A 5,013-nucleotide genomic window follows, 5' to 3' on the forward strand; every position below is an offset into this window, starting at 1 on the left:
TCAACATACATTATTTCAATTCGGACAGAAGTCCGGTAAATTGATGGCCACTTTAAATCGGCAAGAGGATCTCGTTACATTCATGCCATTAAGACACCTCAGAACCACAAAGTCACAGATACGGAGGATATTAAGAGAGCCTTTCATACTTATTATTCTAATCTCTATCAAACCAAGGGCTGGGATGCAGATAAAAGGGAAGCCTTGGGGGACATGATCCAACTTCCCTCATTGACATTGGAATTTAGTTGTTATTTAAACGAACCCATAGCTGAGGAAGATGGAACGGGTCATACATAATATGCGCAAATTGAAGGCACCTGGCCCAGATGGCTACAGTGCTGAATTCTTTAAATGCCTTGTGGGCCCAGTAACTAAACTGCTTCCTAAGGTTTACAACTTGTTAATTAGCCGGGGTGTATTTCCTGAGGGAGAATCAGGCTTATGTGACGATTCTCCATAAACCCGGAAAGGATCCCTTACTATCAGCATCGATCCGTCCTATCTCGTTATTAAATGTGAACCATAAAATCTTGGCCAAAGTTCTGGCAGATTGATTAGGGAATGTTTTGCCTTCCCTGATTAAACCTGGGCAGGTGGATTTTATTAAACAGCGCCATGCCTTGAGGAACATCCGCCAAGTGGCAATCGCAATGGCCCTTTGTAACAGAATAGAAGACCCTTATTTAGTGGTTAGCCTAGATGCCGAGAAGGCTTTTGATAGGGTGGAGTTAGGATATATGTTTCACTTGTTGAAATTAATGGGATTTGGGGATCCATTTTATCAAGCCATATAACTTTTATATAGTAACCCGGATGCTCGAATTCGGGTTAACGGGGGGCTTACTGATTCCTTCTTGGTTGGACGGGGAACTAGGCAAGGGTGCCCGTTATCGCTGCTTCTCTTTCTTCTGACTTTAGAACCACTCTTCCAAGCCACACCGGCTATAAGGGGAATCCAATTTCAACAGGGAGAGCATAAAGAAATGTTTAAGTATGCGGCCTTTGCAGATGATGCCTTGTTATTTCTTACAGTCCCGCACAGATCGTTACCTGCACTCCTTGCTCTTTTTCAACTATAGGAAGCGTTTTCTGGTATGCGAATTAATGGGGATAAATCTGAAGCATTGGCCTTCCCGGCGACCCTTCGGGAGCGCTGGGGGGAGCCTTTTCCCCTGAAGTGGGCTCCAGACTCCATTAGATATCTGGGGATTAATTTGGCCACTAATTTAAGTGGCATATACAAGCTTAATTTTCATCCGTTATTACAGGCCACTTCGGATAAATTACGAACATGGCGAGATCTGCCTTTATCTGTCGGAGAGAGGGTTAACTTGTTTAAAATGGTGCTCTTGCCGAAATGGCTTTATGTGTTCCAGAATTTTCCTTTATTGTTAAAGCCCTGTGATATCTCATGGTTACATCACTTGATACGCAAATTCATCTGAAAAGATAAAGCCAAAATACCATTGAAATGATTGCAACTTCCCCGGTTCAAGGGCGGTATGGGGATACCAGACCTCAACCGTTATGGTATGGCAGCTAACCTTCGCTTGATGAGGGGCTGGCTTCTGGGGCAGTCTCCCTATGTTAATATACTGGCAGAGAATACTTTGATATCTACGTTAGCCCTGGATTATGTTCTTATGAGCCCGATGGCGGGAATCCCTTCAACCCTAGCCCAACACCCGCTCATACTACGTCAGGAAAACGTGAGTTTATTTCATGAAACTTTTGGGGATTCCTAGAGAATGCCTCTATCTCTCATCTATTCTGGGGAACCCGGATTTTTCCCCACGCTCCACATCTGCATGCTTTAGGACCTATTGGGACAAAGGAATTGTATATTTGGACCATATCCTAGACAATGCTGGTTTCGTCTAACTTTTGAATATATGCAGGAGCTGTATGGGTTGTCAACAACTCGTATATTTGGATTTATGCAAATACGTCATTATGTGCTGTCTCGGCCCCCCCCCCCCCCCCCCCTCAGCATCTGGCAGCGTTCAAAGCTTTAGATGAGTTTTTGCAATTCGACCATTCGAAAAGTCCTACTCTCTCGGTCTATCACCGGTGGCTAGCGCGAACTTCTCCCCTGGACACTTATAAGGTGTCAGTGGAGCGATGGAACCGGGATTGGGTTTTTTTGATGACCACCTCTGTTTTTTTGGTCCAGTATAAGGAGTGTGCTTCCTATTATCGGGAATATGTACTTTAGAGAAATGCAGTTAAAATTCTTGCGCAGGGCTTATGTCTTCCCTCAAATTGCATTTTATGCTGGATTAGCCACGAATGATAAATGTTTGCGCTGCCGGATGTCAGTGGGAAATATGTCTCGTGTATTTTGTGCTTGCTCATCTATTCTGCTCTTCTGGTGCCTATATTATTAATTATCTGGGGAAATTGGTTGGAGTCTGCCTTCTAGTGTCCCCTTATCTGTGGTTATTTCACTGTGTTACCTGATTTCTGGTGAAGGAAGCGGGCTTGTGAAATCTTCTAAAAAAAAAAAGGCTGGACTGGTGGGCAGAAAGGTTATTCTTATTCAATGGCGGGAAGCGGAGAGGCCCCCGTTTTGGGTTTGGTGAAATCACTTCCATCGACTGATGCAAATGGAATACTTGTCCTCCCGCAACTCACCTAAGCATCGACGCTCCTTTCTACAGACCTGGGAACCTTATCTATAGTCACTGCCCCATAGAAGCCTGATACTTAGTCCTTATTCATTATCAGTACTGGGGCTTACTGCTGGTTTATTAGCTAATGCCAGTTTGTAGGATAAACATGTTCTTGTTAAACAGGTTGTGCAGCTCAAGCTTTCTGGCTCCCTGTCAGGAATAAGGCGGTCTGATCAACCCCTACATGCCAAGGACAGGATGAGTCTGAGTGGGCAGTAGCAACTGTTGACACATAACATGGGGGGCATAGTGATCAATCATTTCTCTCTCGCACGCACACTTGTTTACAGCACGGTATAAAAGAGCTGGACTTTCCAGTGTCCGGCGGGAGTAGGAGATATTGCCTCTATAGACGTATAGAGCGCTGGACACTGAAAACCCCCTTCTCGCCTTTGCTGACCTGACGACTCCTCGATACAAGGCTGATGACACGAAGGGTGCTGGATGGCATATGCAATCATGTGGTATGTAAATAACTTTCTGTAAATAACATCTATTACCATGATGTCACATTAATAAATGATGTCATAGATATTGTGTCAGAATACCTTACTCTCTCATTCCCAACACAGTTGATGGAGGATGGATATGGACTACTAGAGCTTGGATCTCATGGGGGAGGGGGGATGGGATGGATCTTCGAGGGGAGGGAAGAGGTAGGGGGGAAGGGGGAGATGAAATATTGCTTTGTAAATCACCTGGGCAAGTCTCAAGATCCTGCAGTGCTAAGACACACAGCACCTAGGATACTACTCTCTAAGTATGATTGATTATGGGTATACCTCTGAAAATGGTTGCAGGGGGAAGAGGGAGGGGGTGATTCATGTATTGGGGAAACAAAGTGATCACACATGTTGGCATATGGCTTGAGATGACACCTTTGCCGCAGTTTGATGGTTCTTTATCGTTGCTCGTTATGTCTGTATGTTCTCACCATGTATCACTTAATAAAAAACATTTGAACAAAAAAAATAAAATAAAAATTAAGCATCGGCTGTTAAACCCGCTGCCAGCTACCGCTTCTGTCAATAAGGAGGTGCTAGGGATGCGCTAATGTCCCTAGCGCTTGCTTATTACCGCAGGCCCTCATTTAAATACAGAAACACGCACCCAGGAGAGTGGCCTGGGCGCGCGTCGAGAGAGCGGGCGCTTGCCTCGGAGCACTGGCTCTCCCTCGAATTTTACTGAATCAGCTCGATAGATAGTAATGCTCACAGCTCTAAAAATGCCATCCACTGCAATATAAACAGGCTTAACGGGTGGGGTAATAGGTTTAGCACTTCTGTTCAGACTCAAGAGGCAGCGCAGCAGCAGAGTTCTGCTCCAGCCCCTCCCCTCCAGGCAACCTACAGGCAAGAAGAAAGGAGGGGTTGAGTATAGCAGACAAAGCAAAGAACTGCCACTCTACCCCCTAATCCGGCTTTGTCTTGTGCTGTAGGAAGGCAGAGAGGGCGTGTGTGATCCAGAAGTAATACCAATCAAGTCTTCAACCATGGCCTTGATGATTAGGCTACTGCTCCCAAGTTTCAAACTTGTGTTAATCCAACACTGTTTTCGTGTCTGTGCTCAAGCCTTAATTTCAGGCACAGTAACCCAGAATAGGTGTTCTGCCACTTCCCCCAGGAACTGATGGAGTGGAGCAGAGCTGGCAGTGAAAATCAGGGATGGTTCCCTTGCAGAAATGGAGTGTGAAGACTGTGTGTGCACATCTGTGTGTGTTGGGGGAGAGAGAAGGCTCACACCCAGCCCTGGCCCTTGCCTGTGCTGCAGTTCCACCTTTTTTTTTAAGCCCTGAATATAAAACATACAAATATTTTTCAAAAGTGATAACTGCAGGCTCCCCCCCCCAAAAAAAAATGTCTTGGGCGACTAGAAACCAAAAAGAGGGTAAACTTAGGAGGTTTAAACATGACTTATGGCCACTGTGCTTAGTAGTGGCTGTGTCTTAGGCTGATTTCGGGTGCTGAATCAAAGCGAAGTTTTGACGAAAAGTTCCCAGTTCTGCACATCTGGAACGCAACAAATCTTCAGTCATCCAGCCTGCTGTCTACACCCCTTAATTTTGCAGCCCAAGGCGCAGGCCTGCTCATGGGCACTCCGGCTGACCTGACTTGCTGGCTACAGAGAAAAGGAGTCCGAACTTCCCTCGTCGATGCTGCCTCTCCCCACCCGCTCCTCCCAGACGTTTTAATTTGCCCTCTTTCTTTCTAAGGGCGGGGAAAGAAGCTGCAGTGCCCCGCCCCTTGGGCACTCATTGGCCACAATCCTCCCGGGGGCGGGAGAAGGGCTCCCAGCCCTATTCGAGAAAGCCTTTTCTGCGTCTACACAAACAGGCGTT

Source organism: Rhinatrema bivittatum, chromosome 7 (assembly GCF_901001135.1).
Source record: "Rhinatrema bivittatum chromosome 7, aRhiBiv1.1, whole genome shotgun sequence".
Lineage (NCBI taxonomy): Eukaryota > Metazoa > Chordata > Amphibia > Gymnophiona > Rhinatrematidae > Rhinatrema > Rhinatrema bivittatum.